This window comes from Dermacentor albipictus, unplaced genomic scaffold (genome assembly GCF_038994185.2).
Source record: "Dermacentor albipictus isolate Rhodes 1998 colony unplaced genomic scaffold, USDA_Dalb.pri_finalv2 scaffold_20, whole genome shotgun sequence".
Classification (NCBI taxonomy): domain Eukaryota; kingdom Metazoa; phylum Arthropoda; class Arachnida; order Ixodida; family Ixodidae; genus Dermacentor; species Dermacentor albipictus.
The window spans coordinates 1,953,217-1,978,708 of NW_027225574.1; the positions used below are offsets into that span (position 1 = coordinate 1,953,217).

The window sequence follows — 25,492 nt, forward strand, 5'->3', positions numbered from 1 at the left end:
AGCAACTTGACTCTCTTTTTTCTTCCGAAGACCCACTTTTGCGCGAGTAGAGTCAAAAAGAAGAGTCAACATTCCCGCATGGGTCGTTTGACTCTCAATAGCACGCTAAGAGTCATGGAAGATCGCCATTCCTCTGATATTCGAGATGAGTCTGGCGAGAGAAAGATTTAATTCAGGAGAAGAAATACCAGATAAACTCTTCTGTTTTAGGCAGGCCCTCGGGTTCCTGTCCTGGTTGTAATGCCGCCGTGTATCATTCTTTCATCCTTGTCATGTTCTGCAATTACTTCGAACTCTATATATTGATTTTTCTTGACCATGTTTGTTGATACCTCACACGCTTAAGCCATAGCTGGATTCCTATGATAAGGAAGACTTGGATTTGTCACACTGGTTCTGACCATAAGTAAATCTAAAAAAAAGTATTGGCTACTAAAGAGAGCACAGCAAAGAGATAAGTTCAGTAGGTGCAGTCAACAGTGTCGATTGTAAATGTAATCCCGCGACTTAAACTAAATTTCGAAGGTTTAGTTCCAAAATCAATATCTTGTTATGAGGCGCACGGTAATGGAAAGCTGCAGATTTATTTTCAGCAGCTCGGGTTATTTAACGTGTACGGAATGCACGGTATACGCGCGTTTTCGCATTCTGCCCCCGTTGGAATGCGACTGCCGCGGTTGTGATTGGACCCGTCACCTCGAGCTCAGCAGCGCAACACCAAAGCCACTGGGCTACTGTGCGTTGCGTTCCGCGGCCACAAACAAATATTAACGTACGCAACACTGCTTTGGAACCCCCTAGAAATATAAAAACAAAAATACGGCAGTTTCGCCCCAATGCTGCCTGAACCACTGCACGAACTACTGCTGGAACCAATGTTCGTTGTTTCATCGGCTGAATAAACTGCAGTAAACATTCGCTTACTCCTTAAATTAGGAAGCACTGGGTCACGCGCGTACGTGCATACAACAGATCTCACTCAATGACGGCGAACACTCGCTGTCACAGCGTTGGCTTGACGAAGGGCGCGAACAGAGCGGACAGAGCGCTTCTGCTGCCTCTTCCGTCAAAGCGTCTCCGCAAAATTGCGTTATCTGAGCGCCCCCCCCTCCCCCCCAGCTTTGCGTCCATCGGAAATTATCACCAAGACAGAGCGAGGGTGGCGCAAGACCGGGCTAGAGCAACGGCTAGAGGAGGAGAAGCGCGCTAAACTAGCGCATCCCGCATCCCTCTCCCGGCTTGCGCGCGTTTTATCACGTGACCTCCTATAGATACTTGGGGCGCCCATCGAGCCCGGCTCAGCCTCGAACACTTCCTTTAACGCGCACAGCCAACGGCGCGGGATAGGATCTTATCGCACTTGACTTTATACGAAAGCTCACGATAACACCGACAGATATATTTTGACGGTTGTGTCCATATAATTGCTATCGCAAAATTCGCAATAAATAGAAATTTTTACCAAGGACCAACCACACTGCTTCTCCATGTCGTGAGAGAGCGGTGAACGATAGTTCTAGAAAATGTGCTGCTAAATCTCCGCCAAATGACTACGCTCGCATTTGGTGATCGCGGCACACAGTCGCAAGAACTTGTGGAGGAAATGCCGGAGTTCTGGCAACTTCAGGTGCACTAGATCATTCAGCAACATGGGCGGCTTTGTAGTTCTACCTCACATCAGAGCAAACTGCACTAGACGGAAATCAAGGGCAGCCGCACCGTTATATCTAAGGAAAGTAAGGACAATTACGCCGCGTCTTCACACTTCGAGCATGCTCCGACAGCCCACCGATAGATATTTCAAACGCAACCACGCTCGGACGAGCAAATTTTGCTTCTGCCAAGTGAACGTAGCGGGTATTTCAACACGCGTATTAAATTCATGGCTGTTTCATTCGTGAACATTACTTAAGTGACGTAAAATTATCAGTGAGCAAAACAGTTTTTATTTCAACGCGAGTAAACAAAACCGAAACTAGCGCAACTGTTCTGCTCAGTTGTGCAGCTACAAAATGATCCAAAGCCGAAGCCGTCAATAGCATGACGCCATTTTAAAGTTGCGCTGCATCACGCACGAGTATACATTGTCGTTGAGTGGTTCTGAAATCGCTGCGCTAGGGACGACTGCAACCAAGCGTTGCGACAAGTTACGGTGGGAGCTTCTGTCCGTGCTGTGTGATTGCGACGAGGGGACCGCCGCCAGCAGCAGCGTTTCGCCGATTTCGTCTTTGCCGACATCGAGCAAGTGCGCTCGCCGGAAGCGTCCGAAGTGCTGCGGTTTGCACTGCATCTTTCATTGTGATATGGGAGATCGCAACGGACAGAGACGACCAGATGCATACGAACCACTACCAGCGGGGACCTGTGACCTGTGCCATATTTCTCTTAACGTCTCAGGTAAGCATATCAGCTTTTGTTCCGAGTTTACAAACGGCGCGGACTCGGTCCTTCTGGTATGGCTACATTTTGCGCCACGTTTCTCTTGGCAGTTCACAGACGTTTCTTGGGCATGCGTGCGCGTATGTATGCGAAAATACTACTGGCAGACGGAAGCCTCAGGAGAGCATCTGAAATTATTGCAAAGCTGTACTGCCAGGAGAAACACCGTTCTTAACGACTCCGGTGACGAGTGGCCTGTCGCATCGAAAGATCCGTAGAATATCAAGTACTGTCCTGCGTAACTTGAAGTGTAGATACAATACTAGTACCAGTGTAACTTTCGCTGGCGAAGACAGGTAGTCGAAAAGACAGCTTGTGTATCCTGAAGATTTACTAGCGCTTTAGGTATATTACCGCGAATAATAAAAGCGCTACAACGCTGTATGGCAGTGTCAGGCGATGTGGCAGCACAGATATCTTAAGAGCGGTAAAGCGGCTGCATGCACAAGCGAACAGACACAGCGCTTTAAAAGCGCTGAAACAGAACAAATTTTATGTGCATTTGGCTGTAAGTAGAAAACACAAAACACGTTAGCTGACAATCTAAGCCGATGTATAATGTTATTATTTTTTATGTAATCTTTATTTTCATGGTGGTAAATATTTAAAAGCATGAATTTGCTGCAACCTTTATATAGTAAATCCTACTAGGCGCACAAAACCTGGCTGTGTTATGCACAGAATTTGTGGTATTCCTACTGGATTTTCTATTTTGAGTCCGGTATTTTATGAAAACGAGGGTCTTTTTATTTGTAGTCTTATGTTAGTGCAGATATTTGGCAAGCAGAAATGAATCGATTCCAAGGTGGTACCTCTTGGTGAGATATATAAACCCAAGTTTCTCCTGTCTTGGCTATTGTAATGTGCATATAACAATTTTAAGTATATACTGCTGTAGTTGGCTTAGTCGCTGTCGCGTATTTTGTAAAAGTAGAAGGCTATGATTATTTTACTGTTTTCATGCAGAAATACCTTTCTTTGTTGTACCAAGAAACGCTCACAGCATTAAATGAAATGAAGTGTGATGTATTATTCTGCTAATTTAATAAAGGAAATTTCGTCTGCACTGCATCAGAGATTAGTTTACTTTCTTTTACTAAACAATGCGTTATCTCCTCTGCTACGGCTGTTCTGTGTATTTTTGTAATTTTGAAATGTACTTTATTTTAGGTGTTCAAGAAATGCCAACATCCAGAAGAAGACGCCATCTTATCCAGCACGTTATTGGTGAGACAGATCGTAGCAGGGACTTTCGCATATCTCATTAGCATAAGATGCTATTTGTTGTAATTTTTGTGTCCACTTTCCTGGCCTTTATTCATTTCAGCATTATTGCGCAAAGGGTAATACTTTTACATCGAGATAGAGTAATTGTCCAAAGGAGAGACATAGCTGGAGGAGACGGCACACATGAGCCTCCTTTGTCCGTATCTCTATGTTGCGCCGTTACTCTGTCATTGTCTACCAACAAGCCCAAGTTCTTCATCAGCTACATTTACTAATTCTCCGTTATTACAATTTCATTGATACAACATTGAAAGTACAGAGGTACACAGGAAGACAGAGACTTGAAATGATGAAGAGCCGTAGAACAAGGAGCATCGCTGGAGCCAATGTTTCGACAAAGAGAAGGAGATAAGTTTTCTTGTCAAAACATTAGCTCCAGTAAAATTTCTTGTTCTATCACTATTTATGATTAATAGACAGCATTATTGCTCTTGCTGAAGTATTATGCATTATGGAATAAAAATTGGCAGGGTTAAATGTCAGGAATGTGATATTTCTTGTGTATTTTAATGCTACAGCGAAAGCCAGAAAAACAAGATGTAGAGAACCACGCTGTTATTTGTCACTACCCAGTTTGGCCAGCTTCATCAGAGCGTGCACTTTGTTGCATTATCGACCACTGGAATTCATTAATTGAATTGCTTCGTGATTACTTATATTTAGAGATGCTGAACTTGTTTTAATGCAGCTTAACATAGTGTGTGTAAAAAATATACAATGACATTTTAAGAGGCTTGCAGTTGACTAGCAGATCACTTGATGGTATGAGCTCAGGTTTCCACTGAGCTTCCGTGCACAAATCGGATGCACATTCTCTTTTTTTCATTGCTTGGATTTTCATAAGCATAAGTACCATTTCTTCTTTGTCAATGTTCTAGTTGTGTTGTGGGACCTAACTGTTTGCATTTATTTGTATTGGTATCCATGTTCCACAGACTGCTTAATTTTTCTTGTAAATTGTGACATGGTAGGACTAAGAGCATTTGTGCAAATTTGCTGCAGGTACACTCTGGTGGCTCCCGCCCCTGCATCCTACCACCACTGTGTCCTGACTACGTCCACTAGGGAGTTTGAAGCCTTTGGTGGCTCCTGCCGCTGCGACCTGCCACCACCATGTCCTGACTACGTCCACTAGGGAGTTGGCAGCCTTCGTGATGATGCCAAGCAGGCTGGAAGCCAACAGAAAGATTAATGTAAATACATGTGATTAAGTGGCAACTTTTTGAGTGAAGTGGCTTGTAGCCACTCAGCAATGAAAGAGTTAACTTCAAAGCAGTTTAGACTCCCTGCTATCGGTGCAGGAATGCTCAAGTCCATGCAGTTTGCCTTAGCCGCCAAAAGGCTCTGTGGATTAGACGAAACGCGCTGCAAATTTTGAAACCAGTAGGAGACCACTTGTACATTTTTTTTCTTGCTTAACAAAAAACTGCTTTGATAAAGCTTTAGCAATCTAAAAAGAATACGGTGTACACTCATACATGGTATTGGGCATAAATTTACTAGGACTGCCTCAATAGTAAGTATGCCGATAAACACACCAAAACTGACTTTTTTTTGCTAGTTCATCCGCATCTCTGTGCACTGCTGTATAATTTATGTTCCTGAAACCAGTTTTTGCATGCAGCACAACTCCTAAATATGTGGATTACATAAATTTGCAGCTTTTGCTGTAAGCCAGATTCATGAAAATAATGTTAATTGGCCATTTTGTCCATGTTTAATGACCCATAATAAACTGAGCAGTGGCTAATAAGCAGTTCAATTTTTGGTGTAAGGCCTCTTTTTATAGTCCCGAAAAATTTGGCCCCTTTAATGAAGGAACCAATTTTTCTGCTATGCCTTTTATGATGCATAGATTGGTGCATTACACAAAATCTCACTTAGTGCTTGCGCCAGTAAAAAAACTTTTTAAGTTAAGTATTTTTTGAAATTAACATTTGCGCTATATTGAAGGGCCTCCAGTTCTTCAAAAAAAATTTCAAGTGGTCGTGTGCCAGGTCGGTACAGCTCGCATGGAATTGCCTACTTACACAAATAGGGAGGGCCATGCCCTCCGTGGTTGCTCAGTGGCTATGGTGTTGGGCTGCTGAGCACGAGGTCGCAGGATTGAACCCCGGCCACGGCGGCCGCATTTCGAGAGGGGCGAAATGCGAAAACACCCGTGTACTTAGATTTAGGTGCACATTAAAGAACCCCAGGTGGTCGAACTTTCCGAAGTCCTCCACTACGGCGTGCCTCATGATAAGAAAGTGGTTTTAGCAAGTAAAACCCCATAATTTAAATTTTTTTAGGGAGGGCCAAGTACACTTGACTTTATGTTAAGATACTATTATTCATCTACAAAAGACAAAATGAAACATTCCATCCTATAAACAGCTCTTAACACTCATTTACACTTTTGCACATCTTTATACCTGAAGTCTGGTGGCTTGTGTCTGTTTTCATTATCTGCTATGTGCCCATGGTAAACTTCAGGTTTGCCCTATGGTGAAGAATATTGTGGTGCTTATAGATATCGATCTGTGTTTTTCAGGTTGCCTCGAAATTTTACCAAAGCCGTACCACACACGGGCCAGGCCTCTTGCAAACGGCGTATAACCAGGCTCAACACATGAGTGTCGAGTGAGTCCGGAGATCAAGGCAACCTGCTGTGCGACCAGCGTGCAACCTTTGGTGACCTCTCTACATGTTCCACCTATTTCACAGCTGCACCTCAGCTGCAACTTATCCAAACAGCATCACCAACTGTGGTCACTCATCAAACCATGGATGAATGTTAGGGTGGAGTGATTTGAAGAGACATTCTATTTGTCTCTTCAAATTCTTAGCAAATACTTGTGTTATTATAATTAATATGTGCCTTTAGTGCCTAGTTTTTAATGGTTGCTTTCTATTAGAATTCTCACCATCGATTCCTGCTATTACTATAATGTATGTCTTTATGCCCAGTTTTTCGTAGTTCTTTTGTACTTGTGTATGTAATTGATAGATTCATACTTGTTATACAGAAGGCTAAAATGCAAACTTACAGCATTTTTTTCTTTCTTTTGATTATCTACAGCACTGCAAAGTGTTCAAGAAATGTAACCTAACGTGAGCTCTTGTGCAGGAAAAATTTAAGAGCAATATAGAGTACTTATTTCAAACACCCATTATTCTTGGAAAAGTCAAGAATATAGGAGCACAAAAAAGAAAATATTAAACTAGAGAAACATAAGTTCCCCTCATAAGTCTGATAATAATGTGACTTCCTTTCACTGCAAAGATACCAGTAATATACTCGCACACAAGGTTTCAAACAAGAAAGCTATGATGCCCTTTGCATTTCTCGGTGCCCATTTGTCACACTGACGAATGTCAAAGGCATCGTAGGTTATATGCACACATTGGTTGTGTTACACTTTTGAGTATTTCATTTCTCAAACACAAAGGTTTACAGCAGTGCTTTAAATAGCAAGTGCATTTCCTAATTTATTAGTGCAAGAGTAACAGTACAGATCATGTAAAAATTATTTTACAGTCCATGGATGCACGCTTCTGATGACATAGCAGTGACGTGGTCGTGGGATGAATGTCTTTATTTCAGATTTAAATATTGGCTTCCAGGTCTGGGTTAGTCTCCTACTCTGAGTAGTCTAGGTCAAAGTCCATTTACTAGAGAAAGTGAATTAAACTAGAAATTATAAACATCAAAAGATCTTGTTTAGGACACTAATGAGACAATCAGCAAGGTTCTTTGGTTATTAATTTCCAAATTTGTGAGGATATATGTTATGACTGGTTTCAATATTGTGAGTACAAATATTTGTTTATTGTCACACTAGAGTGGGCTGCCCCATTTGTATACAACCCCTTTACAGGCTAAAAATTCCGTGTGTTACCCTATTTACCCGCATAATGATCACACTTTTTTGCAAAAAAAATTGACTCAAATTCAGGGGTGCGGTCATTACACTGGTTAATTTTCCCGCAAAAAGAAAAAAATATATTATCTGGCATTTACTACGGGATGACAACAGGTCAACAAATAGGCGGCTGCTGCTGTATGTAGTGCAGGACACGAAAAAAAATGGTGGCCGGCAGAGCAAGCCGAACGCGCCGAATGCATTTTTCTTCTCGTGAGTACATTACAGTGCATTCAAACAGTTTCTTCCATATTAGTAATGAATAATATTTGCAAGTTTGCGGCAATAACATAGCCATGCCCACTTTGAGGGGACAGAAACAGATGGGCGCACTTAGCTGCCAGTGACATAGGAACACATGCTGCGGAAACTGCGGCATTTGTCTTCACCACTATCCTAACGTGGCACGTTTCCGCTAAGGGTGGGTGAATATCTTAGCTGCGTTACAAACGTCGGCGAATGAATAGGGTACACTTCTAACCTATCAGTGTAAACGTGGCTGCTATCATTGCCGCTCGCGATTTGTTGCGTGCCCACAAGTGCAGATGAGAAGAATCGAAAGACGCCTTTTTTTGTTGTTTTTATTGACCACAACCATTATAAAGCCTACACATAATAAAGGAAAGTTTGGTTGTAGCTTTTTTTTTGTCGTAGAAGTGCGGAAAGTGATGAAAGCAATGAAATGGGGCATCTGCTTAAGAAAGTTTTTTGCGTGCAGACTGCTTGGTTTGTCTTGAAGAGTCGTTCGCATAGCAGTTGACAGATGGTAAGCGCGATCATTATTAGCTAGATTTGGCACGTGACACATCGCTGCGGCAAGTTCGGGGTGAAATCATTACGTGGGAAATAAAAAAAATCGAATTAAAACGACAAAATTTAGGGGTGCGATCATTACGCGAGTGCAATCATTATGCGAGTAAATACGGTAATAGGCTGTTTTTGGTTTTGTGCACTCTATGTTAAGGGATGCAAATGGTGACATACAACAGAATGCAAAAATGACTAATGAATTCAAGCAGGGCATGGGGCTTTTTAGGCAGATGCGTGCGTGTGCTATTTATAAAGCTCCCCATGGTATGCCTGAAGGCATTTTCTAACACTTTGGTAGAATACACTGACACCCACTTATTAACTCCTCGAAACAACTTTTTTATATATTTGTACTAGAGATTTGAATATACTGTCATTCATAAAGTGTTTTATTAGATTTGAATTGTCATTTATTTTTGTGTAGCTGCTGTTTTTTAGTTATGTCCTACACAGTGGCAAAATATTTTGGGGGGCACTTTCCTGTGTATAAAGTTTTCAGAAATAGCTTCATGCTGTATCTTATTTAGCTATTCGTATACTGCAAAGTGGTGATACCTATCCAAACGGCTTGTACAATTGCTGGAACTATGCAAGAATATATTAGGCCACATTAAATAATTTTACAGATTGCAATTTCAATTAGATATGAGCATTCTGCATATCTTGAAGAGTACGTATGCCAAATTTCGTTAGTATAGGACAACTATAAGTGCATAAGGTTATTCTCATGCTATTGTGAGAAAATGTTTTTGAAGTATATTCAATAGCTTTTTTTCACAATAGCATGAGAAGTATGCAAGATTAGTAGGCAGGCCTCTCTGCCTGCCTAATAATCTTGCATACTTCTAGTAACTTTACATGCTGTTTGAATAGATATTGGTACTTTGTAGTCTACGAAGAGCTGAGGTAGCTACAGCACACTGCTTTTTGTGAAAATTTAGTACACAAGAAAGTGCCCGCAAAGATCAGTGTATTTTCCCATTGTGTGGGACATAACTCAAGAAGCAGCTAAAGAAATACTAATGACATATATGAAATCTGCATGAAGAACTCTACAATTTGCTCTCTTTCAAAGCCTCTAGTACGAATAATAAGACTGTTTCGAGTAATATTCAATCAGCAAAACATGCCCCTTGCTATAGTGACCTACAACATAGAAACGCAGATTGAATGCAAGTCTTTTTGTTAAAGCGACTCTGGGCTGTCTTCCCAAGGGCTTCTGTTAAACACTGAAATTTCCTGCATTTACCAGAAGTGCAATACTAAAATGTTTGTGGATGTGCAATTGGTATTGGCAAACTAACAGAAAAAAAGACAGTTCTGTGAAATGAGGAATTGACTATAACTTTGTTCGACATTTACATTTTGACTCCATATCTTTGTTTTGTGCTTTGTACTGAGTGTTTCAGCAGTGACTGCCGCTAAAAATTGAACATATCTGCTTCATGACAATGCGACAATTTTCGCTAACAGAAATTTATAGCAGTGGCAGGCATTATAATTACAGTACTCAATAACGTCTAGTTTGTAAGAACTCAGACTAGCACCAGTTCCGAGATACACAACCCAAAAAGACATGATCAGATAGGTTTATCTTCCACACAGAATTGTCCCATAAGGCTTACAAAATGTTTTGTGGCTAAGTAATATCTGCAACAGCAAAGCATGTTCCACCAAGTATGGCGATAAATATTTCAGAGCTGTCAGTCTGAGGACTCCTACAAACTAACAATACCTTCAGCACTGACTAGCCTCAATAATAGGATGTCAGCCATTTTGCTGAAATTAATAAAACTTCAATTATTGTGATATTGTTTACGAAAAAATTTGCAATTGTAATGCAGTTCTAGTATCTGTCACTTGTAAATATTTTCCAATTAGTTTTTCAGACTACAATTTCTGGTAATAGAGGTATTCATTGCAGAAAGATCTAGTACATGGCACTTAATAATAAAGGTACTGGTCATTGTAGACTTTCTGTTGCACAGCTGTTTCTTGAAATCTGAAAGGATGTACCCGCCTCCTTATGTTAGCTAGAAACGGAAATCTGTCAGTATGTTTTGTTTAAAATACAGCTGATCAACCCGATAGGCTGCTTGCCAAATATAAATCATAACAATAATAGTGAAGGACCATAATAACAAAGTGATGCTGACTCATAACTATGCCCAGCTACATCCACGCAGCTGTGCCATACAATGTGCATGTGTTCAGAAGAGCCAAATGCCCCAGAGAGAAAGCAACAGTAACTCATTGTTTGTCATCTTGTTCAAGCAGATTATGCACTAGCTGTAATTTATGCTCAGTAAATACATAAATCAGTCATGTCAGGTGTCTTACTTTGGGTTGCAAGTTCGAAGTTCTTGTAATCTTGCTTGGTTTTATTTTGTTTCCTTTGTGAGCATGAGTGACTTGGTTGCCTTCGCACATATTCTCAAAACTGTTTCATCACTGGGAATCAGGAAATTTAATTTACATATGAAATTCCCAGTTCCCAGTTACTAATTTGGTAGGCTTTGAGCTTAATTCTCTTAACTTTTATATGTTTAGCTACCAAGTAGTCTTATCGTGCATTGAAACATATCCATGCAATGCAGAGAGGGCACCCAAATTATAAATATCTGTTTTTGCTTTCTACCCTGCTCTGGTGTTTTCAAAACCTAGCATTGGTGCAATGGCCTGTCTGCAGAAAAGTAGTAAAGTGGCTAAATTTAAAGGTCAACAACATAATTAAGATACAAAGCAAAAATATAAGTTCGCAATTGTCCCCCATAACGAGAGTTCTGCTTAGAATTTTAAAAAAAAATTGACATCCTGCTGTGGTGTGAGAATTGCTCTGGGTGCCAAGGGGACTACGTAGCACCTGTACTAGTGTATACAAAGCAAAAAAAAAGGTCACTCCAGATTGGAACGGCAGTGGAAAGTCAAGCACAGATGCTTTATTTCATGCACCATTAATGTGGCTTATCATCTGCTCCTGTTGTATGGGAATGCATACGTTGGGAAGACAATCCTTCGCACCATTGTTACCTTAGCGGGACACCAGAGAAAGGTAGAAATCGAGAACAGGTATTCACACTTGGTTGCCCACAGTGTGTTATTTGGATGTGTTTCACTCTACAAAAGACTACTGTGGTAGGTAATCATAATGACAAAGACAAAACAAATAAAAGAGGTATGTGTCAGTCATCCGTCCGTGACTTCCAGTGTTTATAGAAACACTTCTTTGTGTATATGTGCCAAGCCGTAGGGAGGCTTTACGTAACTCAGTCATGCTTGCTAAGCTAAAGATTGGAATAAGGAAAATCACAAGAACATTGTATGAGTGATTTATAGATGTGGCACCTAAAGTAACTTATTCATGTATGTCCTGAGGATAGATTACAGCCAGTGCATAATGTGCTCTTACAGGATGACTTGTGATGAGTAAAAGAAGCCTTCCTCACATCTTCCTCTTTGTTTCTTTTGGATCTTTGTGCACTATGAGTATTGTTACAGCTGCGTGCATGCAGCTGGGTATAGTTTGTTTATGTGTTCTGCTTCCTCTCTTGTCCTCATCATTCATGCGCTATCTTTGCCGTAACAAAATACAGCTGCATGTGCTACTTATTTTGTCAACGTGTTTGCATTATGGAAAGTTTTGTATTAGCGGTTATTTCGACCTGTGAAATTGTCTGTGTCAGCTATTTTACTTAGTCTTGCAAAAGTATGTTTCTCAACATAAATAAATGATCAGTATAAGTGTTGCTGTATTTATTTTTGTAATTTTGTCAGTTATGAGATTTTTATACACTGTTGCATGTTGTATGACAGAATAAAATTGATGCACAACTTTTTAATGTGTTTTTCAGATCAATTTTCATCTCACGCTAACATGCACAAATTGTGTGGGAAAAAGTGCCAACAAGAGTACCATAAGGTAAGACAGCTGTTTTTACTATTAGACTGGATTATCAATTGCCAACCAGTTGTTTTCAGCAAGCATAGCATAATGCATAGGTAATGTAATCTAAGTTGGAATATTGTTTTTATTGCACTTCCTTATATGGGTCTCCTTTATACATAAGTGCAGCCTCTCTTATTTGTTATGTGTAGCTTACTTGCTTAGAATGTTAAGTCGTAAGTTAAGTCTTTTAGAACAGGGAAATAGGTGGAACTTATGAATCTTTTGACATATTATAAGAGACTTGTGCGGTGGTGAATTAACCTTCTACATGAGTTACATAATATTTTGGGGTCTCATTATGGTTCTGAGTGGCATTGCAGTGTCATGCATATGCAGCTGCAGGCTACATATTGGATATTTATTTAAGACTGTTTTGCTTAGTTGGCTATTGATTCCAGTTTAATGGTAAAGAGAACTGTCTTGCTTTCATAGTGATTCTGTGCTGACTTATACATTTGAATTTTCCAGAAGACAATAACAAAGATTGATGAAATATTAACTTTTTCTTGCTAACCTGCCATGTGCTTTTTGTCAAGTTTACTGCGGATTCTTTGTTATCCTATGTTGTCTTTTCATAGTAGTCTTCTTGAGAACTAGCCGTAGTCGTGTGTACTTACAGCAAGAGTTGTTGACACATTTTGAAAAGCGGCTCGACACTGCCATCCAAGAGTGAAACGACTTACATAGATTAGTTACCTTACTTTATTTGCAAGAGGCCGGCACCACGCACTAAGGGTAACTTGACACACTGCTGGAGTCATCAGACTCATCTAGAATAGTTCGGTGAGTCATTCTTGCAGTGTTCATGAGACACTTTATCTTGAGTCGTTGGACTCATTTAGAATTGTTAACGGACTCCCTCAGCACTAGTCTTGTGACCCTTTTGAGAGGGTATAGGTGACTATTACAACAGAGTATGCATGACTATTGTGTGCGGAGTCACGCAAACACCTTGTATTGAGCAGATAGTCTCGGGACTCTTTGCCAAAAGAGAGTTCGGGTGTCTCCCACAAAGTGAGTCGTATACGTGACGAGTCCAGACTCTTCGAAAAGAGTAAGGGATACTCTTTTTTTTCTTAGTGTGAAGAAGCAAACGATGCTGGTGCGAGCAGTGCTTGAGACGCGAACGAAAGCAAAGCCTTGTGATCTCCTCGTGTTGGAAATGCTCTTTAGTGAGTGTGTTTTTTCCAAAGCGATCTAGTGATCTCGGCGATCTTTCGGTGATCTAGTGAGCTAGTTTCCGGTCAAACAACTGTAGTGTTGTGTTCCTGCATGCCTCCTCGTGGAACGTAAGCGGGGATGCGATCGTCGGCATTTGTGCGCTGTCCAAAGCTGTCGGCAATCTACAAAGACGGTTTAAACGCGCGAAAAGCTTCCCGGTTCATGCGGTACGTGTAGCGACCTTCATCTGTTGACTACCACTCACGTTGACTACCACTCACGTTGATTACCACTCACGTTGACTACCACGCACGTTGACTACCACTCTACATACACGCAGACGCACCAACAAAGGAATGCAGGGTCGATCGAAGCAGATACACGATGGCACGCACGCAGAAACAAGCGCGGTCAGGCACGGTCGCGGACGCTGCGAAGGAACGAAGCAGAGTTGACGTCACAACACCGCGGCTTCCGGTCTCCGCTCCGCTCGCTCACTCAAAGGGGGGCGGAGCTACAGCGCAATTTCAACCGACGATTACGTCGCTCCTAATTGAAAAAAAAAACCCAAATTTTACCGACATGGTTTATAAGGTTCCCGCATCCGTATATGAGCGTCTTATTGAATTCGACAGACTCTTCAGCTTCCCTTTAAGCACATCTCGATTTGCAGCTGTCGCGGTAGCCCGTGAGTGCGGATAGCAAAGTCGCTAGCGAAATAATTGGAGGCACTTTAACGAAATCGATAGGTCAAAATCAAAAGCCGTCTATGACGGCGTCTCTCGTAGACGCTGCGCGATGTTAGGACGTTAACAATGTGTGCCGACTGTAGAAAGGCTGCCGCGGAGTGCTTTTGACGGTTAGCATACCTTCTTTATTCTGTAGCTTGAAAAAGAAAAAAATGAAAAAAAAAGAACCGAATCAAAAGCCCAGAATCCATCATCGCTCGTCGCGACTAAACGCTCTTAAGATGATAAGTCATTTCCTGGCGACGAGCGGCTATGCTTTATCAAGAACACTGATAACGCCGGTGGGACAAGCATTGCGGCAAAGTTCAATGCGCAGGGATAGCTTTTGATTATTTGATTTGCCTTTTGTTGACGTCATCACGCGTCACCGCGGGAAGTTTGCAATGGTTATGGTCAGTACGCCACGTGGTGGCAGTCACGCGAACTAACCCCTCGTGTCCAGAAAAGCTGAATATGCTGAAGTAGCATACTTGTCTCTGTTACCTCGACGACCTGGACGTTTTTTTCCTCCTGATTTTCCGACCCATCTTCGCCGTTTACATCAAGTTTTGACCTCTCTCCGGACTGCTGGTCTCCAGCTTAAATTAAAGAAGTGCCTATTTGCAGCTCGAAAACTTACTATATTAGGCTATATTGTCTCCGAACAAGGCATTCTTCTTGATCCTTCTAAACTTCGAGCCGTATCCGAATTCCCGAAGCCCACTAACCTAAAAGCACTACGCAGCTTCATTGGCCTATGCTCCTATTTTCGACGTTTCGTTCGCAATTTCGCTACTGTGATCGCACCACTAAACCAACTCCTACAAGGCGACAATGAACTTTCTACTTGGTTCGGAAGCCTCCGATAATGCCTTTACGAGTCTTCGTCGCCTACCCAGCACCTCCACCAATTGTAAAGGGGGTTTATTCGGGTCGTACAGAAGCAGCGACCAACGCAGCAACAGCAGATAGGGCGCAGCCAGAGAGCGAACTGGGTATGAACCACGCGATGGCAATGGGGCTTTTTAGCCTGCCGATCTTCTTCGTCACACATGTAATATTAACACACACTTAAAAGTGGGCGCGCATGTTATTCGTGCTTGACTCTCATTTCCTCCACAATGAAAGCTAGTATCACGTTATGGAAAGTCGCTCTAATATATGAGTATAACGCTTATCTACAGCCATAAATATCCAAAACGAATGAAACTCTGCACACCCATCTGACGTAACCTGCGCCATGTTTAAAAAATATGATTTGGTTGCCTAGTTCAGCTCACAAGGACAATGGGAATGCCGACTACATGCGTCGTATTACGTATGAATATAGGGAAGAAACCAGTATTCACTAATTATCTACAGAGCTCATAATTAATCCATAGAATGCTGACTTGGTGGTGCGGTTAAGCAACTGGTAATTTCTTTCGTTATCCTGGTGTCGTCAGCATCCGCCACTTGTACCGCTATCGAATCAGTGCGTCATTTAAACTTATAATTATTCAATATTTAAAGTAGTTGTTATCAATTTCTTGTTTAAAAAACAAAGGAACATGGCTATAAGAAGAGGAAAGGCGAAAGGTGGTAAGCGCTTACCGCCGGCTTAAATTTCGAAGTTCTTTTTGAATTCTTGGGAATTCTCCTGTTTTCATTTGTTTGAAGGCGACTGAAGCAAGTTTAGCTTGAATTTTGTAAGCGGGACACCAAAGTTTGATTACGCGATAATTATTCAGCTTTCAGCTATTCACTGATGATTGAGTTATTAATAGAGAAATAAACGAATGGCCAATATATTGTTAAAGTCCTCTCTGACCTTGACGCCATAACTAAATGGTGTAACAAATGGCTCATGGAAATAAACGCTAACCAAGGTAAATTTATGCACGTGTCACGGATTACTTAAAATTTATTCTTTATTCATACATGAACCACAGCGCCATTAAGACATTATTACGTGCGTCAAACATCAACATTATTGCGGACCACCACATCCGCAGGAAGTGAATGCCCAGCAATAATAGTTCTAAGAAAAAAAAAGTTCAAAGCGATCAGACCTGCAAATATAGGGTCTAAGTTGAACTTAATGAACTTTATGCAAAGAAACATAATGCGGGGCCTTCTGATGAGCATACTTCCGTATGATAATGGAAGGTCGAATAAAACAGCTCCTGTCGTAACCTGCTTCGTCGTTCAAGCAAAGAGATAACACTAAGTTATGTTTTCATCTGTTACACTTACAAAGCGGCCGTATCTCCCCAGGACATACCTTGCCGCGACCGATTGAATTTGTCTAATGCATTAATGTGCACACCACAAGACGTATCTCATACAGCCCAAGCACAATACAAAACTGGTGACACACATGTTTTATACGCTGCTTCTCATACCCAGGAATTCTGGACACATTCTGCGGTTCTTCACACCCATGAACAAGCCTAAGTGAATGGGCAACATATGTATATATATATATATATTTCTGCATGACTGGCTGCTTGAGACATAGTGTGTAATCGCGGATCGCGAGCGTCTTCAGGCTCGGAAAAACACTTCTGTGGAGAACGTGTTGAGCAACAGAAAGCTGTATTTGGACTTTCTCATGTTGCTCTACAATTTTGTCATTGAGAATTCTCATCTAATTATCATGATTGAGAAATTACTTAACTCTAATTATCTAATCAGGGCGAAGGTAAAAATATAATCTCAGTATCTGCAAGTGACGGCAAACAACATTAACTCGGTTCTCTCCAGCTACTGTTAGCAATGGCCGCAGGGGGTGGCAACGTGCCAGCTTTCAGCCCGCTGCACGTGTTGCAATCCCACTAGACGGGGCGCACTTCAGAGAACTGCGGATGACCGGCAGCCACGTGGCGCGCGGTCAGCTAAGGAATGCGCTACCCGCCAGCGCCACCCTGGACAAAGCAGAGTTCTACGAAGCCCTCTAACGTCGACTCCGGCCCTTTTCACCGGTGTGTATGCGCGGCACGTGTATGTGAGTCATCATCCTCCTCCAACAGCCCTCGCCCTCCTCCAAAAAGGCGGGTCATCTACGGTGACGTCGAACGGTGACGTCGAACGATGACTGGACGAACGTTTCCGTCCACTAGGAATCCGTCCGCTGGGACTCAAGGGGGGGACCAAGGGCTTATAAGCAGCGATTGCCGGCTGCTAGAGTGTGCTCCTCGTCGGGAGCTGAGTGCTCGTTGTCATGCTAGAAATGTACTCGCGAGCTGTGTACTCGTAAGCTGTTTGCTGTATGTTAGTCTTGCGGTCTCCATATGGGAGTCGCGCTAGACGGTCGATGTATGTCTTGTCTAAGATGTAAATAATGTAAATAAATCCTGTTCACCTAGTTCCTGCCAAGGTCCTCCCTACAACTACGACCGCTCCAAACTCTATAACTGAATGGCAGCGGTGAGATCGGCCTACGGCTCGTAAATCGGCCTACGACTCGGAGACAGCAACGGCAGCTGACGGACGTTGGCACATGGTGACCGACTGGCATCCTGATCAAGTTGGAGGCGACTTGGGATTGACCACCTCTTGCAACTGACTAAGTACGGCGGAGAAGGACTAGTGATATGGTGCTGCTTCAGTGGGTAAGCGTTTGGTTTTGGCTGTAAGATTTATCAGGCTCCAATTTCTCTGTGTTTTTGAATTTGATTCGCTGGGGATCTTTTACTTGTACTTTGATTGGCGTGGGTATCGCAGCAAGTATTGTGTGACCGCAGAGCTAAAGCTTAAAGTAGCGACCGTGGTCCTAATGTGTTTGACGGGAACTGACCTGCTGTGGTTGTGTCAAGAGCTCGAGGTAGACGTAGAGAAGGACTTGACGGAATCTGAAATTCGGAAAACCATTCTCGCAAGTAACAATGATTTGAAACTAATCGAAAACCTAGGTAACCGAATTCTAAGAAAAAGACAGGAACAGGAATCAATTAAACAAGAATGCCAAGCGCGCGAGCGAAAACGCCAAGAGCATGAGCAAAAACGGCAGGAGGTTGAAAAAGAAATTGCAACAGTAAAGAAACAGATACAGGATTTGCAGCAGCTAAACGCAGGAAGTCAACAGCGGCTTGAGAAATCTGTAGGCTGGACGCAGCGAAAGTGTGAGGAAGTAGATTGCAGATTTTCGTGGAAAGCCGAGAAAAGTAGTAGTACCTGTGAGAGTAGCAGCACGTTCACAGGTGACATCGAAGTGCTAGCAGCTAACGAAGCTTTTAGTGGTAACAGAGGCCGTTAAAGGCCAGAGTGAGAGCGACGAGGTGCTGTGCCAGCAGAGGACTTTAGAGACAGCTAGGCCAGCCGCGAACAAATTGGCACAGTTAGCGCGCGTGTGCGTCGCATCTCATGGTAGCGAGGTCGTTAGCGAGGTACAGAATACTACGGACTTGACAGACACGAGCACTTATGTCGAGTCAGATCTGCGTGCCGAAGTGATGTGCGAGCTGGACGATGCAGTTGAGAGTAGTTCTCGGGATGGCGAGCTCCGTAACTGACGAGAGAACAACTGCATTGTTCAGGGATCGGTGCGCCTCTCCGCCAGTCTAGGTAGCCTAGAGATGGATGATTTAATTAGGAATCATTCGGACTGTGCGCGTGAGACAGCGATCGAGACCGACGGGTTCTGTGTCGATGCACAGCGCGAGCTGGGCAATGCAGTAGAGGGCAGTTCGCAAGAGTGCGAGTTGCATAACTCGAGTAAAGCCTGCTGCATTGTGCCAGAGTCGGTTGAGCTGTCCGCCAGTCGAGGCAAAGATAGAGTCGATTTAAATGATAATCACTCAGACTGTGCGGGTAAGAGACCGATCCGGGCCGATGAGATGTGTAACGGCCAGCACGAGGCGCCAGAAGGCGATATGAAAGAGAATTCAAAGAGAAAGCGCCGCAAAAAGAAGCGCCCTAAGGGCCGATTTACCTCCCATGGCCGCACGCCGCACCGCAAGCCAGCGGTCCGCCAGTAATGGCCGTCGTGACGTCAGGAGAGGCGGTCGTGAACTTTCGCCTCCGTGCGGCGCCCGCATAAACATGGCGCTGGTTCGTAGCGAAGCGGAGTGCGAGGCCTAGATCCCTAGGCTGCAGCGGCAGTTTGTTTTTTGTGTGGTTTATTGTGACCATTTCAAGAGCTATTCAGCACCTGCACAGCTATTTGTCTAACGCAACAAGCAGCCGTACTCTTCCTGACCTCTTCAGTACGTGCGATCGCCAAAGGAAACAGACGGATGTGTGTTGTGTTTGCGCGAGGATCGGAAGGAATGAAGCCGCCGATTTCGTGTGTTTTAGGCTGTTTTTTGCATGTGCATTACAAACGTAAAGTCCATCGTATACACCTGCATCTAAGCATGACACTAGTTCGGTACGCGCCAAAATGAAAAGATTTGCGATCGCCCACCTCAGCATATAGTGTTCGTAGGTGTGTGCGCGCTTCATCGATACGAAAATTGCACGTTTGTGCAGTGCTGGTTTGTGTTTCAGAAGTGATGACACGATGTGTAGCGATGAGCTTCATTGTCGTCTCATTGCAGGCATTCGTAATGTGCTGTTTGTGTCTTGCTTCATGTGAGCTGTTTTGCCGGCTGCGATGCGCATTGGTGACCGCGAACACGTACAGAATGTTCGAGTGCTAGGGTTCTTACTTTTACGAAGCGTAAGTGTACTGTGGTATGTAGGTGCAATTTGTCGCAGTGGTGCTAGGTGTATAAGTGTGCGTTTCATGCAATATGCATATGTTCTGAAGTCAACAGTGCATAAGCGTTGCGGGTGAGTTTTGGTTCCGGCCCTTTCTGCCTCGTTCACGTATATTGTGTGTTTTCAGAAGTTATTTCTGTGCTATGAAGGTGTTTATAATCGGTGAGGGCAATATAAGGAACAGTTGAAAAGGTACTTGAGTACATGCGCGCTGTCGTGAAATGTGGACGCACGTGTGCACTGTTCCGATGAACGCAAATTTCGGGTACTCTTCATTTTTGTCATGTGGACATTGGTATAAACAGCAGAAATACTGAGGCGTATTCCTAGATTAAGCAAAGTATACATTCTTATACTTAGGTATGTGAGCACCTAGCATGCGCAATAAATTCAGCTGCTTGTTTCTTGTTACTGTCTGAGTACATACTGTTAGTGCCAACACCAGTGGCACGGCATGATAAGCATATAATGTGTGAAAACTACATACTTCATTTTGATTCTTGACAATTTGCATTTTTTGATAAAAAGCCATATGCATGTAACAAAGCATCAAGATGACAACACAACTGGTATGGTCAATATATGATTCGAGGATTGTAGCAGAAGAACTTAAAGAATGCAGACACCGAAGAAGCAACTGTAGTCAGATACAACTTTAGAAAAAAGGGGAGGCCCCGCCCTGATGACCAAAGCGCGATGTCCGATTGCCTCTGTGACTAACATATTTCCACTCAAAAAAATCGTGCTTCTGAAATGCGCAATTCTTGGTATAAATAAAGACTTTTGTATTTTGATAACTGGTTTAGTAGAGCTCTCATGTGCTACAGCACATGCCGGATTGCGACCAAAAAATAACCCCTTGCCTTCCACAACGCTGCCCGTCATCTGCTCTTAAGCTTCATTGCAAGTGACAAAAGTAGAAAAAGCAGCTCTGGCTTTTGCGCTTGTTTACATGTACATGGCACATTTACTACTGTTCCGAGCTTCAAATGAATCAGTTCCTGTTGAACAAGTACCTATATAAAACAATGAATTTATCGCAACCTTTACAAACTCAAGATGCTCGGTGTCAGCGAAAGCACAGTGTTCAATGTGAGGAGGGAGGTCAAAGTTTCGCATATTTTGGGTGGCAAACTGTTGACGCCCTCGCAAAAGTGCCCACGAAATGCGGAGAAAAGAAGACGCAGCATGAAGTATGACACATTGTGCTCGCCGAGGTCATGTGCACGATTTCTTGCACCGCAATGAGATACCGACGGTCGAGAAGATCACTAATGAGTTCTCGAAGCGTATATGGTGTTATGTTTGCGCCCTGTGATTTGTCTGACGGAAGGCCAGTGCTATGGTGTGTCGACCATGGAGGCAGCATTCATCCCTGCATGATCCCTGCTTCGGGCACGCGACTACGTGCACAACTCGGGTTTCCTAATGGCTGCACGGCGTCCACGACGGAAGCGGCCACCGGTTCACGGAGTGCTATTCGGCCCCTCTCCGTGTCGGCAGCAATGCAACCCCCCCTCGTTTGTCCGGCAGCGCCCGCACCACGAACGAACGACTCCCGTTGTGTTTGGGATGGCTTCCAAAGGAGGGCTGTGTTTCGACCCTGTGCCTTGCGGTTGGTTCTCTTTGCCCAATGCGGGCCATAATACTTCCCCGGCGCACCATTCTGACCGACTACCAGATCGGCCCGACGCCGCAGCGTGGTTCAAGGATGCGCCGGCCACTGAGGGTGGCGTTACGACCACGGAGGCTGCCCGGACCCTCTCTCTCTCGACCTTGTTTCGTCCTTAGGGACTGTCTGGGGAATCTGTGGACTGAGGGGTGTTATTTAAGCAGCTTGCAACTGCTCTGTTGGTCTCTCTCCTGATAATGACAACATGTAAACATTGTATAAAGAATTCTTCACCGAGAAAGCTCTCCTCGTTTCTGACTCTGCGTGAAGTGGGGTCCAGAACTCCTGCCGGCTACACATACCTCGGCACACGCAACAATGGATCTGCCATCACTGAAGCGGTGTACTTTGCGTCGCCTACTTATCGAGGTCTGATTCAAGCACGAGAAGAGGAGCCGCAATTCGCTGCTGATCGACCGGGATGACATCGCTGAATGGCGGAATCGCTACCTTCGTGACGTGGGGCGCTACGGGCAGAAGGCCGAAAGATCTTTTTCCTGGACGAGACATGGGTGACGACGGTACACACTGGGTCGATCGTGTGGACAGTCATCGTGGTGCAGAAGCGCGGACACCTATACGCTCGAGCAAATGGCCTGTCGACGGGTCTGAAACAACCTTCTGGAAAAGGCCAGCGCCTGATTGTGACGCACATTGGCAGCGAGGATGGCTTCGTCGACGGCTGCTTAGATATATTCCGAGGCCAGAAAACAGGCGACTACCACGAAGAAATGGACGGCAATCACTTCGAGGGATGGTTTAATAACGTTCTGCAGAAGCTGCCTGCTGGTAGCGTCATTGTTTTGGGCAATGCACCTTACCATTCCCGGCGAGAGGAGAAATTGCCGACAACAGCTTGGAAGAAGGAAAAAATACAGGAGTGGCTCAAAAGCAAAAACATCACCTACAGCGAAAGGGTGGTTAAAAAGCAGCTGCATGAGTTCGTAGCATCTGTAAAGCCACGCTTTCTGAGCTACATCGTAGACAGTGCAGCTGAAAGGGCCGGTTGCATTGTACTCAGGCTCCCGCCGTACCACTGCTAATTTAATCATATTGAGCTCGTGTGGGCAAAGGTAAAAAATGGCATAGCTGCGGACAACAGAGACGTCAAGCTGTCCACGGTCGAATACGTCTTGAGGGAAAAAATCAAGCACATAACGGCGGAAGACTGGAGGAAGAAACTTCACCATGTGATGGACCTGGAGGCAAAGTTCAGGCTTGATACGTCTGGAAGTGACCGCATCCAACCCATCATCATCCAACTGGGGGAAGGTGACAGTGAAGAAAGCGACTCCGACTGCGAGCTGTCCTGCATTGAGCCACTCGATGAAGCATAACAGCTTCTTATTAACGAAAGAACAGCCCCTATTAGGGCTACCAAAATATTGCCGGTGGGTTCGCAGCAGCTAAGCATTCTCCCATGACATCTCAAATAAATAAGCAGTTCATTTGGCGACATATTCCTTTTAATGGAAGCCCAATTCTGAAAAGGCAACGTTCTGCACAGATCGTGTTCAATATAAGTATTGGCATGGAAACGTGCTGAAATGCTGTAAAATCTGAATGCACATACAGTTGTTAACCCTGATTAACTATGTGGGGTCCAAAATGCTCATTCGGGCAGCCACTATCCAGCTTCACACGAAAAAGCAGTAGACAACGTGAAAGTGACAGCCAGACCAATGTGCACGCCAAAGTACATTGTGCTTTGCGTGCAGTTGTGCTGCCTTTACTGTTATTTCCAGCCCATTGAGATGAATAATGCCAATGTCAGAAGGCCCAAAATACTCTATTGGGCAGCCACCTACTAGCATGACGGGCCCTGTGGTGAGATAACAGTTGTCAGGGCATGCTTGAAAGGCGCCTTTAGCATCTGCACTTCAAAGCGCAGCCATGTCGTAGCCATTGTAGGTGAAACAGCAGCAGTCAACATGAAATTGACCGCCACTTTTAGCAGTTTGCATGCAAACGCACATTAATGTGGTGGTGTTGTTTATTTTGGCTACCTGGCCCAGGCAAGTAATGCGAATAAGAGAACAATTATCAAACATCATTAGCTTAGTGAGGACCAAAATACTCATTCGGGTAACTATTAATAGCAGTAGTCGAGGGCATGCTTGAAAGGCACCATTAGCAGTCTGCACGTCAAAACACAGTCAAGCTGTCGCCACTGTTGGTGAAACGGCAGCGATCAACGCGAAAATGGCAGCCACTATTGGCAGCTTGCATGCAAACACAAATTAATGTGGTGGCGTTGTTTATTTTGGCTACCTGGCCCAGACAAGTAATGCGAATAGGAGAAGAATTATCAAACATCATTAGCTTAGTTAGGCCCAAAATACTCATTCGGGTAGCTATTAATAACAGTAGTCGAGGACACACTTGAAAGGCACCATTTGCAGTCTGCACATCAAATCACAGTCATGTCGCAGCCATTGTTGTATTTGTTTATCTGACCGGGCAAGTAACACCAATGTAAGCACAATTATTCACCCGGAATAGCTCTGCTAGCATTGTTTGTACTAAAAAATGCTGAGTGAAGTTGAATGTGTTTTATCGAGGCAATTATTTAATTCACAAGCCATCGGCATAGCGATCGACAGCCAGGTTCAGACAATATCTGTTAAGTAATAAATGGTGAAAGTTGCAAAAGCTCTCAGTGCACTGCTTTGCTGGGCTCCATTCACTGAAAAATGCATTTCAAATGACCAAAGTGTCAGGAAATGACACCCCACTGCACAATCATAAGAAGCCAACAAACACTGACACCAAGGAAAACATAGGGGAAATTACTTGTGCTTAATAAATTAAATAAAGAAACGATAAATTAATGGAAATGAAAAAAATTAATGCGAAAGTTGTGGGTTCGGTTCCCACCAGCGGCAAGTTGTTTTTTCATCCACTTTATTTTCATTAATTTATCGTTTTTTTATTTCATTTATTAAGCACAAGTAATTTCCCCTGTTTTCCTTGGTGTCAGTGTTTGTTGGCTTCTTATGATATGACTAATAAAAATCGGGCCCCTCGGTGAACCCCCTTCTCGTTTCCCGCTGCACAATGTTATTCGTGTTGAATATTTTTGCCATCATATGTGATGGGCAGCGAAACCGTCTGTTTACTAAGACTGAATGCATGAAAAATACAACAGCATAGGAAGGTTTTGTTTTGTAATATGCAGCCTTTCATGTGCGCTTCTGGCGAGCTGCCATATGCACTGATGCATAAACGTGAACAGAGGTAAGAGGGAAAGTTACTATGCAACTCACATGACACTTTTAAGAAAATGTATCTCTAAACCTTTCTGTTTTCATAGGTGATCAAAATTTGTTTTGAGCACGTTGGTTAATCACAACGCAGCAACAACACAAGAAGCAAGGACAGAAAACACAGCGAGTAGGCAGATTGAGAAGATGAGGTAGACCAGTGAGGCAGGTTTTAATGAGATGGAAGAGGCCAGCCCTGCAGTGTACAGGAGTTAGTGCTTTGAATGAGATTGGTTAATGAAAATGCGTAAAGACTTTGCTAAAAAAACTAGCAAAAACAAATGCGAATATAAAATAAAAGTACAGAAATAAGAGTAAGCGCAAACACGCATGGAAGCAGGCACGTAGTTACACCTAAACGCGGAAACTAAGAAAAACTCAAGTATAAAGAAATGTGGGAAATAAAAAAAATTGACAAACCCGAGAAAACATGCACGCGTTTACGAACAGATGCGGGTAGAGGTATTATAGGCGCCGGTTCACAAGCTGCTGTGCCTACCTTCTCGTATGTTTTTTTAACCGCTCTCTTAACACTGTCTTAGGAATTTTTAATTGCAATATATCACGAGAATCGAAAAGCAGCGCAAAGCTATGTTGTG

General features: G+C 43.4%; 1 protein-coding gene and 1 long non-coding RNA gene across 3 annotated transcripts in view; one reads left to right on the top strand and one right to left on the bottom strand.

Moving 5' to 3' along the window:
• Window positions 1-25,492, bottom strand: part of LOC139052226 (uncharacterized) — a 723,436-nt gene that overhangs the window by 499,492 nt on the left and 198,452 nt on the right. The gene's annotated exons all lie outside the window — the stretch shown is intronic.
• Window positions 1,765-12,280, top strand: LOC139052236 (uncharacterized). The gene is made up of 4 exons (XR_011509801.1): window positions 1,765-2,397; window positions 3,610-3,666; window positions 4,729-4,919; window positions 6,260-12,280. It is a non-coding gene; the product is annotated as an uncharacterized lncRNA (long non-coding RNA).